Source organism: Condylostylus longicornis, unplaced genomic scaffold (genome assembly GCF_029603195.1).
Source record: "Condylostylus longicornis isolate FDR11 unplaced genomic scaffold, ASM2960319v2 ptg000030l, whole genome shotgun sequence".
In the NCBI taxonomy this organism is placed as follows: domain Eukaryota; kingdom Metazoa; phylum Arthropoda; class Insecta; order Diptera; family Dolichopodidae; genus Condylostylus; species Condylostylus longicornis.
This window is the reverse complement of record NW_026577999.1, coordinates 528,978-547,594: the sequence shown is the minus strand read 5'-3', so window position 1 is coordinate 547,594 and position 18,617 is coordinate 528,978. Positions and strand designations below refer to the sequence as shown.

Here is an 18,617-nt window from a genome sequence, read left to right as displayed (position 1 = left end):
GGTAACTAAATTTATTCTTAAAATAAAATTTTTTTAAAGATGAACATTTCAAGAAAGTTTCAAAAATATGAAAGGATTCTTAGGATTTAAGATTTTTATTAGGTCATGAAAATTATGTGCAATGTGTAATTTTGTTTTGCTTTAAGAATCATACAGATACAGAGTTAGTAATAAAAAGGTTTATACCAATAAACGACATTGTGACTATTTTAGGATTACCAACTAAGGAAGTACCTACTATGTTTCAAAGTCTTCATTTCTTGTTTCTGATGAATGATTTTGTAAAACAACATGTACAAATAAAGAAAACTGTCGAAAAAATATTGATTTTTACTTTCAGTTCTAGTTAGTTTATACTTTGTTAATTGTACTTTTATTTCCGGCAGCCAAATAATATGTAAGAGTAAATTTTTATTTATCAGTTGAGTTTTATTATTCTTAGTCGAATTCGGATTCGTTCGTTTTCCAAATATTTTTCACGAATATTTTTCACGCTTTACAAAAGAGTGAATGGAAATTAATTTCTTCAAAATTGTAGCAAAGACATTGTTAGATTGTTAAATGTGCTATATTTAGATGTTATTTAGATGAAACAGGTTCTTTAAATAAGTTGAATTTAGCTGTAAAGTTTCGAAATAAGTAATATTTCCGGAATTTTGTCGGATTGAAAAAAAATGATTTAAATTCACTTTCTTATATTTTGTCGAATATTAAATAATTGAGTAAAAATTGGAAATTAGGGAACGTTTTTCCCCTTCTGTAATTAAAAATATATTGCAAGAAGCTTTAAATTTTGAAATGTTATCATAGTTTTTAATAATAACTTTATATAATTTCAACAATTCACTTAAATAAACCCCATTTTTTGGTTTTATTAATTGCACAAAAATTATTCTCATCTTTTAGATTTCCTCCTAATTTCTAAAATAATATTTGCTACGTCAGTTGGTTGTACTATAGTTATATTTGTACCTACAGTTGGTATTCACATAATATTTATAAATTTTTCTGGTTACGCTCTAAATATAATTATGTACATTACACTTTTGTATTCCATTAATTAGTGACTTTAATATTTATATATGATATTTACCCACCTATAATATTCTACATAGGTTTGTATTTTTCACAGTACTTCAATATTGGATGCGGCGCAAAATGTTTATGCATGCATATTTTATACAATATGTAAATCAATCTACTTATTATATTTTTGCCACCACCATTATATATTTTACAATAAAATTCTAAAGTTTACGAGCTTTGCACTTGATGCTTCAATTACTTTGAATTTTTTTTTTATTGAAGTTGATATCAATATGGGACTTAATAATCTTATATTGGTACCTATAAATTGTAAATAGTTATACTCGTATCACACATGAATCTGTAAAATTCTACTATAATAAGCTATAATCTATAGGTAGTTTAATTTAATTTAAAAATGACGATGAACTTTTATTATTATTTTTATTGTGTATTATAGTATAGGTATACACAAACAGTAGGAAATGGTTGTGCATATACATTAATACTAAACTGTGAAAAGGTAAGTGCCTTATACTCATAGTCTACCTAAGCATATCGTGAAAAATAATTAAATCAATTTTCCTGTGGGATATTCTTAGAATTAGGAAGTATAGATAAATAATAAAAATAAAAATTGTTTGTACATTTCTAAATTAATTTAGAAACAGAAATGAAATTTTCTTGTTTTTTTTTTGGCCTACACGTTACAATTAAATAATTGGTATACGTCTTAAAATTGATTTATAATGCTCACCTGAATTTACTAGTGCATTTTTTGAAAAATTGTTAAAAAAAACTTGATTACCATAAATTTATTCGACTTGTAGTAAATATTTATTTGAAGGTTCAGAACTACATCCATCACGTATTAAACTGATATATGTAAATATATTGCCGCATTCATCAATGTGAAACGCTTGCGTATAAAATGGGCAGATATATCGAGTTTTGCGTCATTCAAAATACACGAAATGTAGCAAAAATTACTGATTACATTGATTTTGTAATTCAGATTTTTGTGGACATTTTTCATTTGGTGTCATCAATTAAAAATAAACTGTAAAAAATAGTTGCCAGTTATATACATACATATGAAAAAAAAATTCAGCATATTTTCATTGGTGAAAGGTAGTTGTAGTCTTTCACTCATTTTGCCTTTCATTTTGCGCTTTTTTTGTGACAATGATGACAGCATCTTCAGTTTGTTTGACATTTCAAATTCGATTCCGAAATGCATTATTGCATAATTTTTTTAATACAGACTTTATCTCAAAGTAAGACGGATCACTTATAAATTTTTTTTTTTAAATTTTCATTAAAATTTTACACTTTTGTAATTTTAGAGATTGGAATTAAATTTTCGAAGTTTTGAAATATGTGAGTATAACGGTTGTATTTTTTTTTGTTGCCTATTATATATGCACGGAAATATATGTATATTTTTGTTTTTTCTAAATAACAAAAAATATAGGTTACGATAATTTACGATTTCCCATAAAATTTTATTGTTATTGTTATTTTAAGTGTGCGAAATTAATTAACTGCTTGCTAGGAAATTTTCGTATACGTGTATAACATGTATGGTAAATTTGGGGTGAAAAGAAGGGTTAAAAACTTTTCCACAATTCAATTCAGTTAACATTTTTTGAAATAGTTAAAATAGTTTTTCGAAAACTTTTATTATCAAAATTCTAAAATTATTTTAATATTATAAATGAAAATTTTTATTTTTTTTTTAAATAAATTTAAAAAACTTTAATTAAATTAAAGTGGCACAGAAATGAAAATATAGTGTGTAAGTTTTTAACGTAAAATATGAAAGAAATTGAAAATATGAGGGATTTTCTATTAATTTTTTATTATTTTAAGTAAAATAATGAAAAATTGTATTTTTTGTAGCAGTATGAATATTTTGCTTTTTAAGCTAGAGTATAGATTGTTTAAATTCCTGTTTAAATTAATTGGAAAATGTTCAAATTAATTGAATATTGTGTTGATAATAATTGAATTTTATTAATAAGGTGAATATTAGAACACATTTTCATATATATAAACAATTAAGGTTTTTACGAAAATTCGATTTCAAATCACATTGTTCTTATACCCTAAATATTTCAAAACCATACAGCAAAATGAACTAATAACAAGTTTTAATTAGCTGTTCGTTCGTTTAAATTTCTTTATATAAAACTAAATTATATAAAAAAATTTAAAGTTTTTAGTTCTTCTACATTCTATTATAATTTGCCAAGATATGTCGCATAAATTTTACATAATCGCAAAATATCTTTAATATTATATTTACGAAAAATTTCTCATTTAATATGAAATTGGTATAAAAAGTGACAATTTTTTACCAATATTTGCAAATATTTTGGTTAAAAAATGTCATCACATTTAAAGAATAAATTATAGCTTAAAAATTATAGTAAACCGGAAATGATGGTAAAAAAAAAATATCAAAAAGGATTATTTAACAAAATGTACACAATAAAATTTTATAACATAAGAATAAAATTTTTTGTTTGTTTTCTTATTTTCAGTGCAAATATGGGTGATTTTATGTGTATATCCCGCCATAAATTAATGATAAAAATCTAACAAAAAAAAAAATTCTGAAAATTCGAAAATACACAAATAACCAGATAAGAATTTTGAGTTCCAAAAAAAGTTTAAATTTTTAAGATATTTACACTAATACTGAGTTGGACGAAAACTTGAAATTTGACATCCAAATTGACAGAAGTAATTAAAAATGTGATAACATCAAAATAATATGTGCGCTAATATGTAGGAAATCCAAATTTCCGCTGACCCAAAAAAACTATAATTTTTAAAACAATTTTTTAAAGTGTGATGTTTTATGGGACGCCTGTTTCGAGTAACTGCGCGAAATCTCGTATAAGTTGGTTAAACAAAATAAAATTTTGAAAATGATCATAATTAAATAATTTATGTTTGTATTTCATACGCCTATTGAACATTCAAACTACTTCAAAAATATATTTGAAAGTCTACTTTCTATTAATTATCGATAAATTAAAACTACACCAAAAACGAGTATGTGTGGTATATGATTCATTTCCTTATTTCATTACCATCACTATTTATAGTATGAAAATGGAGGAGGATAACAACAGAGAAGACAATTTACCATTAACTTAAATGATGGAGTATTAAAAAAAAGACTACAATGTAGCACAAACAATAAAAAGAGGCTATCGTATATGTAGATAAGAACGGAAAACAAAATCAGAAAAACTGTAAAAAGCAGTTTTGAAGCACCACTAGTATGCATATAATTATAAATATATATTCACACAATGTATATGTATATAGGTATTGAGAATTGAAGTAGAAAGGGTCCTTTAAGGAATCACATTTTTTTTAAACAAATTTTCGTGGAATATATAGTTTGTGTTATTCTTTTGTAATAACAAGCATCACCACATCATTTTTTCTTTTAAATTTCTTTTCACTCATCTTGATTTTCTTTATCTGCTATTTTATTGGTTAGCTTGTTTTGTGTCTGTTATTACGGTTGTTCTTTCCTTATAAAAATATCCCTTGCCTTTTTCATTACCACTATTCTTCATTTTAAGGATTGTGATCTTTTTTTTTATAATATTTTTGTTGTTTTTTGTTGAATACACAATTATTCTTTCTAATTTTTATGTTATGTTATATTATAATATAGATATATACAAGAGTTGAACAAACGGTAACATCAGTAACAAACAGGGTCGAAGTATGCAGTACCCGCCGAATAATATTAAATGTGATTTCTGAAAAGAACAAGAATATAAATGCCAAATATCATACTATATTACTTTGCTTTGTTAGGATACATCATCAATAAAATATCAAATAAGCTTTTTCGAGAGAAGTTTTCCTTCGACAAACATGAAAGGGAAATTTCGGCGGTTAGAGAGTGTTTGAATTGGGGATGAATTTAATGTTTCGGATAGGCAAACGGCAATTAAAGTTCTAAATAAACTTGCATTAAATAACTAATGGAAGAAAAATTTATTTTATCTCAGGCTACACTTCATACTTGAATGAGTGCGCGAATCCAGATTTCATATGAACCACAAAAGCAAAAATTGAGGCAATTACGTTTAATTGAAACAGCCAAGTTCTTATTATCGAAAAAATCCTTACAGAAAATATTTGAGCTTCTACGTTTTAACTGCGCGAAAATGCAGTTGGTGGCAAAAGTTAACACGCGACGCATTACAAAATATTAAAAGTGAATTTTTGATTTTGTTACTCTTTGTTAAAAACTTGTATTTAAACTCGGCACTGATAACAAGTAACGCTAACTGTGTATACACACATACATATGTATACCTAACGCTTTCAATAGCATAAATAAATATTATATTATTAAAAATGAGGAAGAGAAAGGACATTTTGTATATAAAAATCATGAATAGAATATAAGAAATTTTAAAGAATGAGGAATAAATTGCTTCAAATAAATTTCTTGATTTTATACTTTCATCTCTTGTAAATCGTAATGTCAAACCAGAAAAAAAGAAAACAAAAAAAGTTAGTAATAAAATGGAAAATGCAATGAAAAGAGTAATGGTTAAACGTAAAAGCGTCCTTCTAATATTACCACTACATATACCTACATATACATATACCTCTACCTATACAATAGCAACATCTTCTAATTTTAAAGCAGAAAGAAAAATAAATTGTTTTTTTTTTTTTTTTTTGTGACATTAACAAACAGTAACAATCATCATGAACGCCTTAAGAGCTGCTATTAAAAATTGTTATTAAAAACTTATTATTCTGTTAATAAATTATTATACTAGCTAAGAAGAAATTGTTTAAAATTTATAGTATAAGTGAGTCTTATGTACAGTGCGGTATGAAATTATATAGGTATTGTACTTATACAACATAGTATATACTTACAGCTTTGTTAAGAAATAATTTGAAATAAAAATAACGACATCTTATCTTTTGCTGTTACGGTTATTTATAAGTATATTGGCGTATATCCTTTATGTATGCATGTATGTATGTATTCATGTAGTTATTAAAAGAGATTTCGAAAGGAAATACACTTGATAATGATAATATGCTTTTTGTAATTTTTTTAAGGAATGTGCTTCAATTCCAATATGGTCCTGATGTATACTCATCTATGTAAAGAATAATGTACATAAAACAAATATAACATTTCATACCTATACTAAAAAAATATTCATAATATATTTTACTGTTATTGTTATTATTGTCATTATTATTATTTTAACAGTACAATTATTATTATTTGATATGGATGATAAAAAAATTACCTAATGACAAATGATAATGGAAGGATATCGATCTTCTTTTCTATTTTTTATATTTTTTTTTTTATGTATAAGCTGGTGTAAGCCTACGTAAATTGTCTTGTATATACAAAAAAGTTATTTGTGTAATGTAACAAAAAAAAATAATATTAGAACATGTGTGTGTGTAGAACGATAATTTTCATTTTTTTTGTGCGTATGTTCTTTTTATGTCAAATTATATTAAATTAAGAAAATAAAATTGAAAATTTGTACCAAGCAACTATTTTCTATTGATTTAAGCCGGTCACGTCACGTCATATCACAAACGGCGGCGCTTCGAATTCCAATTCCTAACTTTCCATAATGGTTAGCCGTTAGCATATTACAGCCAGTAAAATTGTGTAAATTGTAATGTTGAGCTTTGATTATGGTAGATTTCTTAATTTTTTTAATTACGCCGTACTTTAAAATTTGACAGTGTTTAAAATTTTATATAATAAAACAATAATGACTTAAATATGCTAAGGAAGTCATGGTTTTTGACAAACAGCAACTTCAAAATTATATAATGAAACAATATTTTGAAATGCTGCTCTGCTTTGTAATAACATCTTTATTTCGTTCATCCCCGTTTAATTACGTTATATCATTTTTTTTTTGTAGACGTCAAACTTTCAGAAAAATATTCAATAAAAATGAATATTTTTAAGAGAAAAAAAGTATTAAAACTATTGACCGGACGAACCTTGATATATTTTTAATAAATGTATGACAAAATTGTTCTACATAATGTGTGGCCGGCACTGCATTGACCTTGTATTTTTTTTTTGTCTGTCAAAGATAAAAATTATTTTCTGCTTGATTTTATAGAAACTTTGATTGTGTACCTTTTGAAATTTTTTTAGACAATATAGCATATTTTTCCCACAAATAGTTTTATTAATAATTTTGTTTTTAATAATACTTATAATCGAAAAAGGCTGTTCTATTTAGAAATGGTGCAAAATAAAAATTCGCTAATGACTAGTTTGAATACGTTAACGGTTACGTGTTCAAACAACATTTTAACGTGTTCAATTATGGTTAACACAATTTTATTTTCTTTGTGATAAAATAAAAATTGGTGAGCAACCTAGCGTTAAATATAGGAAACATAAATTAATATTCAGCATTATAATACATCCCTATCATGTACATACATGTCATCCCTAGTAAAAATCTGGCTTGGCTTGGTTGTGGATAAAAATTTAATTTTAATTTTTGGCTCCAAATTGGAAATACGAATTTGGATTGGCATAAAAATTTAATATTTCCAATTAGAAATGCGAAGTTGGCTTAAAATAAAAATTTAATTTTTCAAATTGGAAATGGAGTAATGGATAATTTGAATTTCACAATACGAATATGTACAAAAAATTTGGTTTAAAATTGCGTGCCTAAATTGCAGCATTGGCATCCAAGTTATGTATGTGTAACCTTTTGACCTGTACAACACTTGAGTCCGTGCTGGATGGATAGTGTTAACGAATAATTGGAAACAGGCTAGGTGGATCCAGCCGACAATGCATATCACGTAAGTTTATTTAAATTTGTAATATAGCGGTTTTTTCTTAATATTTCGATTTTTGAATTGATTAAACTTTTGAAATATGGATTATTGATTATTAAATTATATCACAGTATGATAGCTTTAATTATTACTTTATCAAAGCTAAAATAATTTACAAACCTAAAAATTCAATGTATGTATGTAAGTGGTTAATTCGAACTCTGAGAATCTTTAACTAATGATGTATTCCGCTCATGTATTTTATTTCAAGTGTGGATAAGATAATATAAAGCTACAAATTAGCCCGAAATTTTGTGTATTGTAATGAGAAAATTCGACTATGTATAAAGAATCAAAGGTGTAATTTTTGTAAAATCTATTCCATAATCATTATTATGGACGGATTATTACAAATATAACATTTAAATTGTTGTATCTTAGCAGAAAATCATAAATTTTTAGTATTTTTTTTTCAATGACACAATATTAAATTTGTTACATAACGCTTAGATGAAATTGATTTTTATTAGAATCGGATATAATAAAAGCCAATATTTTTCAGGTTGATTTTTTTTTTATATTTGTATTGAATATAATAAAATATTCAAGTACCAAATACAAAATTTACGATTATTTGATATAATTTGTTGCAATATAAATAAAAATGCTTGAAAATTACCTAATAATTGCTATAATAAATTTAAAAAAGAGAGAGAATGGGTCATTCGTGAATCAAAGAAATTCCGAATTTTTCCCAAAATGTGTTCATTAGAAATACTCAAGCAAATATTATAGAACCTACTAATTTTATTTAAATATTGGAAAACGTATTGTAAAAATACTAAAAATATTAGTATGCAATTTTGAAATGCAATTTTCTTCAAAGAGTTTTGCAAAATCAATAATTAACTGTAATTTATATACTATTATAATAAAATTAACTAGAAAAGACATTTCAAGAACTTGAAAATGAAGAAATGATGATTTAACTGCGCGAGAGTCTTCTTTCAAAATTCAATGAACCAGCATTAAGCAATACAGCATTAAGCCTGACGTAGGTTCAGGGAAGATGAATGCACTAATAACGAAAAAAATTAATTTGCTTTTAATTCTTGGTATACAATTTGATCAAAATGCCTATTATTTATTAACAATAGAAAATAAGATTTTTCGAATGAAAACGAAATTTCAAAGGAATAGGTATTCCATTCAAAGTTCAAAAATTTAAAATGTTTACGAATTTTATAGAAATAATATGTATTGTAAATTGCATTATATATAAATCTGGAAATGGAACTTCACTAATATACATAGAACCTAATTTATATCAATGCATTTATATTTACTCAATACATTTTCTTGTAGGTTTGAAAGTTTCCTGTAAAATCACAAAACAATTTTTGAATTATAAATTCCACTATAATTATATTTTCAACTTTGCAGGATGTCACTCAACTGATTTCAACATTCTTGCAATTGTAAAACGAAAATTTTCTATAAGTCATATCCATATACATATGTGCATCTAATTTTATATTTTAATCCGTATAAGAATGTAGGTATAGTGCTTGTATTTCAAATGCAATTTAAATATGCAAGACTTCTTTATGATACCTTCTTATGTATGTTAATGATTAAATTGTTTGAAAATTATTAGTCATTATCCTTAGTTAAACAATGTAGGTGCTGATGGGAATAATAATATTTCAAAAGATTTTCTTGTTATAGATGGAATTATCCTTGTTTGTTTGACTAATTATAAATAAGAACGGTTGCGGTTGTTGAGATTAATTAAACAAGGATAAAGAAAAGTGAATTTACAATAATTTTATTGAGAAAATTATTTAAAAATTAAATCTGTTTATTGAATTATAATATACATATTTGATATTGTAATTACTGTTCTTGCCTGTAGCAAGCTTATTACAAGAACATTAGAAATATTTAAATTTCATTGTGTGAAAATAAAAGCAATTACGTGAAAATAATAATTCTGCTTCATTTAAATTTTGCAAACCCATTTTGTACAATACACTTCGGTCTAACGTAAAATAAGTGAGATATTATAATTACAGCAAATTTGACATGAAGCGATTTTGATGGAAAGGTCTTTATCCGCTATGGAGAGCTATCCCTCCGCCTATCTATCTGTTTGTGTGTGCTGTCTTACATCTTGCTTTTGGCTGAAAAGTTTTGCATTGAAACGAAAATATTTTAAGTATATGGGAAATAAATAAACAAAAACTTTTCAGGAAAATTTGATTAAGGAAAGTATGCTTTTACTAAGACCTAAGGCTACTTCTTGAAAGTTGTATCAAATTCTTAGTTTTTCTAAAAATGTAATATAAAATTGTAGAAGCCCCTATAAACTTATGGTTTTTAAGAAATTTTCTAAATTTTATTAAAGAAAAACTTCATTTAATGTTTTAATATAAACGGAAATTTATTTTCACTTATTTTCCACTTCAGCCGAAAGTTCTTCATTTTTGTCGTATAATAAATTAAATTAAGTTTATAAGATTTGTCATTCTTTTTTTAATCTCAACAACCGCTTTTTAACAATAACACTATTGTATTGTAATCCAACAAGAAAAAAAAGCAGAAATGAAAAATTTCTTGGCATTATTTAGATTCGAGATTAATGCTCAGAAGTGCCAATGACCTGTTAAAATATTCATTTCCAAAAAGCAAAAGAAGATTTCGTTAAGCTTACGAATAAAATTATTGAAAAACTAAAACATAAAGTATTTATTCATATTATATAATATTCTTTGTTGTAAGATTTATCCTTGAACTTTTGAAGCATTTTAACGTGTATATATGTATATACATAAGATGTTTAATATCTGTGGCTATTACATTAAGGGCAGATATCAAATAGAAAGATGAATTTATTCTCGTGTATATAAAAGAAAAATTTGAATAAGAAGAGAGAGATATAATATAATTGAGATGAAGTGAGGAGCATGAAAGATAAAATATTGTTGGCAATATTAAACACAACCAAAATTAAAAACATTATTGAATATAACATAATAATAAATAAATTTAATATTGAAGTCGTGATTGTCTTGAATAGCTACACAAAATATGCTACATATACACATGTATGTACATATTTCTTTCTCTTATTCTTGATAGGATAAAAGGATAATGGTATAAACTATTGCCACAAAAAGAAAAAAAAATTATATTACTAGTCACAACTATAAGTTGTGAGAATTTGAAATTTGCAACAATGGTTAACAATTTCAATTATGAGTTGGTTTACAATTTCAATTAATTCTCAAAATTAATTTGAGGATCCCGCATCTGAATTTAATTTTACTAAAACATACTGTATGTAGAGGAAAGCTGTTTGAAATTTGAGTAAATTTATATAAAACTTTAAAAAATATCTTAATTTTAGATTTTTAATGATTCACAATACGTCTCATTTAATGAAGATAATAGAGAATGTGATCAAGTAAAATAACAGGAGAGGTGCTTACAGCAATGTTCTAGATTCCTGCAAGAAAAGTAATTGGATGATTTCCCAAGCAAAAATTTTCGGTAAATACAATTTTTATACAAAATTTGAACTATAACACACTGAGGATAATTAGTGCTACGTTGATTTAATTCTATTTTGTAATTTTCAAATTAGAAGAATATTTTCCAGAAATATTTGTATAAAAATTCGCATTATTCAATAATGATACAAGCTGAATTAACACTCGGTTTGTAAATGATAACAAGCCAAACCGAAATTTCAAAATTTTTAAACGATGTTTATTAAGAATTTTGATCTATTCCTTCAGATGTGGCTAGAAATTTAAAAATTTATTAGTTAAATTCGATTATATTTTAACCTTTAAAACTATTACGCTTTTCGATTATATCTTAATCTGTGTTTTACTTCAATTAAATAATAGGGTTATAAACTTGAAGAACAATTTGCGATACTACTTTCACTAAGTTATAAAGAAATCAATAAAGAAAAATTTTTAAATATTATGTACACAAAAATAGAATATTGGAAAAATTTTTTTTTTGTCAGAATATTTTCTGCCTTGGGCTTTAATTTTTTCATATCCTATAAGAATAAAGGAATAGAAAAAAAACAACGCTTTTGAAAATAAGTTTTTTTTTTCTTTTTTCCAATTCTTTTTTTATATGTACTTAAAGTTTTTTTTTGTGCTTTTGTTTTTGCGCTTTATTATCAAAACTGTCTGATTCCGCCTTATCTTTTACATATTTTAAGTCCTTCAAAATGGTATTTATTATAGCTAAAATATAATATCTACGGATACAAGGTATTCTTGGTACAATATCGGGTTTTATCATTCATTTTAGGCTGGAAAAAGAAAAAATACCTACATGTATATAATCGCTGACTATATCAATCAACTCAGATAACGTATTTAGGAAAATTCTTAATATTTTCCTTGTGAAATTTCGAATACTTTCCTCATAGCTTAGTTATTGATCTGTAGTTAATGTATGTGACTGGTGGTTTTTTCTATAGTGTTTTCAAATTAAGATATTAACATTCTGTAAAAGTAAGTGAAGCACTCTGTAATTTATAATATGTATTCTTCAAATTACGCTAAAGGCACAAGAGAAATGAATGCAAATGGTTGGCGAAGGAATACAAGTTTTTTATTTTATTATTTTTTTTTTGCGTTTTATTTTCTTGAAATTTTTATTACGCCATTACTGTTCTCTATAGAAACAATACTCGGTATAATATATTTGTGTATTCCGCCCCCACATCAAGAATTGAACTTCAGAATATATATATTTTTGGAGAGCTATGAATCTTATTCATATCAAAATAAAAAATCTTTGTAATTTGGCATCCTATTTGCACCAAATTTCATCTTTTGTCCTGTTCTTATGGTTTTTATTTACTTTTTCTTTGCTTTTTTGTTTTATTTTTTTTAAAAGAATAGGGGAAATTTTCGAGGACTCAAATCTGAATATTACGTTTATACAATGAAAGTTATTTAATTTGTACATTTTCTCAATAAATTCTTAAAAGTTATATAATTAGCATGTTACTATTGAATTTGAAATTTCTATTGAATGACTTTATATTTCTTATTTCATTTTAATTGTAATTATCTAATAAATTCACGAATCGCGATATAAATATTTTTTTCGTATTTAATCATATAGCTATGAAATCGCAGAGACTTTAAAATAACCGAGTAAAAATGAGCGTTCAATTTTAGGAAACCAGAAATTAAATTCAAAAGTTGTAAAATAAATTTCAACCAATGAATTTCCCAAACAATTTCAAAATGTTTATTTTTTTTTTGTACCGTACTAATCTTTTTGTACCGTACTAATCTTTTTGTACCTAACTAATCTTTTTTGTACCTAACTAGTCTTAGGGTTAACAGTGAATACATTTTACCTAACATGATCTTTTAAAATGGTTTTACGGTTCTTCAACAATTGAACATCAAAGTTTTCATTTCCATCGTTAGTTTTTTGTTTGCCATCAATATTTTCTATGGCTTTACTTTTTTATTCGATTGGAAAATTTTGATAGGAAAAAAACAAAATTTCAGTTTATGAGATCAATCCAATTTACAATGGCTTTTATTACTAACTACATAAAGTGAAAATATAAATATTGCGTGTGTATAATAATATTGGTTAAAAATATTATGTGTGTATTTTTTTATGGTAAGCAAATATGAAGTTAAAAACGAATACCGAGTACATTACGCGCATAACAGAAAAATATCCTTAAAAATTTTGCCTAAATAACAAAATTGTATCGAAAAGCTTTCAATCGTTCTTAATAAAAATCATCCGAAAGGAGTAATAATTAGGTGTTAAAGATTTCCTTTAGGATGAATCATTGTTTTTTTTATTTTTTTTTTGTTACAAAATGCTTTTTGTTTCCACTTTCATTTCTAGCGATTTTTATTTTTTTTTGTTTTTTTTTTTTTTTTCCACTATTTTCAGAATATTTAAATGGTATAGCTTAGAGGTTTCTTAAGGTATTATGTGTTATAAGAAAAGCTATTGTTATGAACAATAGTAATATAGTTAAATATAACATTTGAATATGAATATTTGTAATAGTTATGGTAATAAATTTATTTTAAGTTGAAATAGAGAAAAACTTTAAGTAAATATCAAGTAAATTTTCAATGGCAATGATATTTTCGAATTTAAGTAAAGAGCCACGTTATGTTACGTTTCGTTATGGCTTATATAATAACGAAACGTAACCTTTATCTAAAAGATTTAAAAGAAGGAAATATACTGAACACAAAACTCACTTTTTGGTTTGAAAATTGTAATTTCATTTATTTTCAATTAATAATATTAAAATTTCCCTTGATAACTGCATGTTATAAAATATTGTAAAATGGTAAATTAACAATATTAAATTTATTTAACAACTTACTTACTTACATAATAATATAATCTAATATTTTTAATTAATTTTTTTTTAAATTAGGCCTATGTGTAATGTAAAAATAATATACAATTTTAATGTTGAAAAAATTTTTATTGATATTCATGATATATGAGGCAAGTATGTACGATTTTATTAAAATTAATTTTGTTAAAAAAATTTCATACACCCGTAGTCATCAAAAATGTTAAATTTTTTTTTTGTTATGTAAAAATAGTGAATACCATTCTCTTTATAGTGTTAAATTTAAAAAATCCCATATGACTTGTTGTATCTTCACTAAAATGAGGAAAAAAAATTCTTGTTTCTGTTATTAATAAATTAATACAATCAAATTTTTTTTTATATTTGTTAATAACTTGTTGATTTTCACAAAAATTATGAATAATATTTTTTTTAATTAATTTTTTTTATTTTATCTCTAAGGTGTTAAAATTACAGGAAATATTATGAGAAACTTGTAATTTCCAGAGAAAATGTATAAATTTTTTTGGAAAGAAAATATCTAAAGCGTCACTCTTAAAAATAAATGTTCAGTTTCATAACTCCAATATGTTAAGTAAATGAATTAACAAAATTACAGTAACAAAGAAAAAAACAAGATTGAAGATATTATTAGATAAAAATGCCGAGGATCTTTATTGATTCATGGAAAGGCCGGTAGAGCTTGTGTTAGGATGAAGGTGGATGAATTAGGGGGGTGTATTAGACTGTATGACAATATGTTCATTTAAACAAGTTTTTTATTTCTAGGAAGATCGAGTTTAATTAGCCTTGTGGCGGTGCGGGTATGTACGATTTAGTGAACTTGACAACGGAAACTTATTTGCAGAATTGCGAACCCAATGCCGCCTGATAAAAATTTCTTGATACTATTTTAGAAACATTTTGCTAAACATGATCGGAATTGTGAAAAATACAAATTCTATTATTGAGGGAACGTAAATGTTCAAAAAAGGAAGGACTTTGTCTTTTCACGCACGTTACCATTTATTACCGTTATTAAGAATATGTAAATGCTCATAACAACTTTTGGCAAGTAGTATTATAAGGCCATTTATAATTTGAAGCAGTGGCTGTTGTACGTTTCATTATTTAACATAATAATTCTTTAAAAATAATTCTTTCATTTTTTTTGTATAAAAAATTAAATAATCTCTTATCATTATTCATTAAACATTTGCTATAATTATTTACCTATAGTATTTTTCCAGTTTAAGAGAATTAATTAAAGACAATAAAAATTTAAATGATAGAATTTTTTTAACTATCATAATTAAATTCACATAGTAATTTCACTTTAAACCATCATTTTTACTCACAAAACAAAATTAAATACTATAACACTATATATTCAAGATATTCAAAACTATATTAATGCTATAAAATTATTTTAAATTCAAAAGATCTTATATAAAATAATAATATACAAAAATATAATAGAAAAATTCAAAACATTATGAAAACTATCTTTGAAAAATATTAAAATAATGATATTATAAATTCTATGTTTTAAATATAAAAGTATATAATAAAAACGCAATTTCGATTAATTATATTAAGGAAATTAAATTTTTAATTCTTAATGGAAAAATTCATTAACATTTTAAATATGTATATATATATATACATATATATATTTTCCCATTAAAAATTAAAAGGTAAGCATTTAGGTCAAAGTATAGGTATAAACAAAAAAAAATATTATATAACATTAATGCTCTTTTGTAATATTAAAAATTTAAAAGTATAATACTGCAAAATGTTTAAAAAAAAAATTAAAAAATTCATTGAATATAAATGCAGAATTTTATTCTTCTGTTTAAAATTAAAAATTTTAAACGGTCCATTGGGTAATCATAAGAATAAAATATTTGTTAAATATAGCTTGTACGTTTATTCAAAATAATAACTTTAGCACATAGGCAGCAGTTAAATATTATATTAACTTACTTCAAAACTCGTTCAAAACTGGATTATCGGTAATTTCTTTAAAATAGGGTTGATTTTCGTAGAAATTTATTTACTAAGTTATTTCGTACTGTAAAGAAAAAAAAAATTAATATAATTTTCATTGAAATTTAGTCTTATTACACTTTCTATTATATTTTGAGCAAATGGTCACTTAATAACATTTTACCAGTTAGATCGAATGTAAGGACACAATTAAATATGAACTTTCCTTTCTATTTATAGTTTCAATTATAAACTTTCTAGTTTTTTTTTTAATCACAGATTTCTATGAAAATCCGAAATCAAGAAAATGCTGTCTTGTAGTAAAATGAACAAGTTAAATAGCTATTTGTTGCACTATTAATCGGCATTTATAAGCAGATTGAAATTTTAAACGAAAAAATATATAGTTGTTGAACTAGCAATTGTGTTTATAATCACTGATTTTCAAAAATATTACAAATTATTACGAAATAATACTTTTTCGGATTTGAATCCAGAATTATTTTTGAAAGTTACAAACATTTACTTATAAATATCTTAATAAATATGGCAATATTATACATACCATACTTTAGAGTAGATAGAACTACTATAAAAACCTCATTTAAAAATTTCAAAAAAGGAAAGAAAAAAATCAAATCATTTCATTTTTACAATTTAAAAAGAAATAAAATTGTTAAAAGATTCTAAAATGCAAACAGAAATAAACTTTTGTCTTCTTTTAAGCTTTATAAAATCGTTACAGCGCATTACAACGTTTTACTATTGTTCATTTTATACTTTCATTTCTAATTAGTTTAGCATCTCTTTTACGCGAGATTGCAAATAAAACAAGGATAAGAAAGCAAAAAAAAAAAAAGTAAAGAGAAATAACATTAACTAAAAATTCTAGAGCAGAACATTCAAAGAATAAATCTTGATAATTATCGTTAACATTTTTATCCTTTTGCTTATTAACTTTTTATACATTCTGGTCTAGTACAAAATGATTATAACAATAATAATAATAAGTGCATTTTGAGTTAGGTTAGATGCAAATTACTTTGTATTAAATTAAAAAAATTGTTATTCTAAGGTTAAGTATGACAATGATTGAAAATGTATGGACACTTAGATATTAGATTATGCCTTAGATAGCGTTATATCAGATGTTTATTAATAATATTTGTTTTTTAGGTAGCTGCCGCGATATTTTATAAAAGAGACTGATATTGAAATCTGGAAAAGTTCAGAGTTACTCTATAAAAATGAAATCTTGTTGTTTTCATAACAAAAGCACTTCAAAGGTACTTTTACATAAATAATTATTAAAATAAATTTAGTATTATTATTAGGGTAAATTTAGAAAAACTAGGAAGATTGGAATAGTCACATCCGAAAATTTCTAGCACTTTTTTTTGACAATGACAGAAAAATGATATTTCAGTGAAACGTGTTAGAATTTCTGTTCGATTAGTATTTCTTGTTGACTATCCCGTCACTGAAAGACACCGGATATAATTAGTTTTTATATAAAATTTGCTTTTTATGTGTTTTGTAAGTTTTCATTTTTCTTATTTTCACAATCCCTATTGAGTTTTTTGCAATTATCGTATTTTTTTTATATAATTATATTTTATTTTAATAAAATAAAAATAAAATTTAAAAAGTAAAATGCAAGATTTGTGCATTTTATTTTACGTGAATAGAAATTCATTGTGCAATGTTACGATGTTAATGATTTTTTTTAAAGCTTTTCTTAATTTTATTGGGATAATTTGGATAAAAATAACAAAATTTATATTTAAATATGATTTTATATAGTGATTTATAATTTAATTCATAGCAGTAAAGGGTGAATAATAAAATATTGTTGTTTTTTTAAGAACAATTATTTTTATTTCGTATGATTTGTTAGAAAAATTCAATTTGAGAAGTTATTTCAAAAAAATGTTTCAAGCAAATGTTACACACTAAAAAAATATTAATTTAAGTAACAACATACTTTCTTTATAATAAACAAAATTTTAATAGACAAATCGAAACAAAGTGATTATTGTAAGTTGTAGTTTTTCAACATCATTAATTGTTGTTCTATTAATTATTAATTGTTTTTCAACATCATTAATTAAACCACACTCTTTCAATTTTCTTCCATACAGAAGTTGATTTTAACAGTTCTCATTATTAAAATAGCAAAAGTTCTTGTCGGATTTTTCCGAATCCAGCTGGTCACTATGGATTTATCAACTTTAGGCAATTATTTTTCGCAAACAATTTTTAAACTAGTCCAAAATTTTAGCTTTTTAATGTGATAATTATCTAGTTATAACTTACAAACACCATTTATTGCAGCGCTAAATAATGCATAAACATCGCTCGAGTCATG

General features: G+C 24.3%; 1 long non-coding RNA gene across 2 annotated transcripts in view; it reads left to right on the top strand.

Moving 5' to 3' along the window:
- Positions 1-7,573: 7,573 nt before the first annotated feature.
- Positions 7,574-18,617, top strand: part of LOC129607917 (uncharacterized) — a 31,436-nt gene continuing 20,392 nt past the window's right edge. For both annotated transcript variants that reach the window (XR_008696857.1, XR_008696858.1), the window contains exons 1-3: positions 7,574-7,896; positions 11,282-11,424; positions 17,426-17,535. This is a non-coding gene — a long non-coding RNA (uncharacterized LOC129607917). The remainder of the gene's footprint in view (positions 7,897-11,281; positions 11,425-17,425; positions 17,536-18,617) is intronic.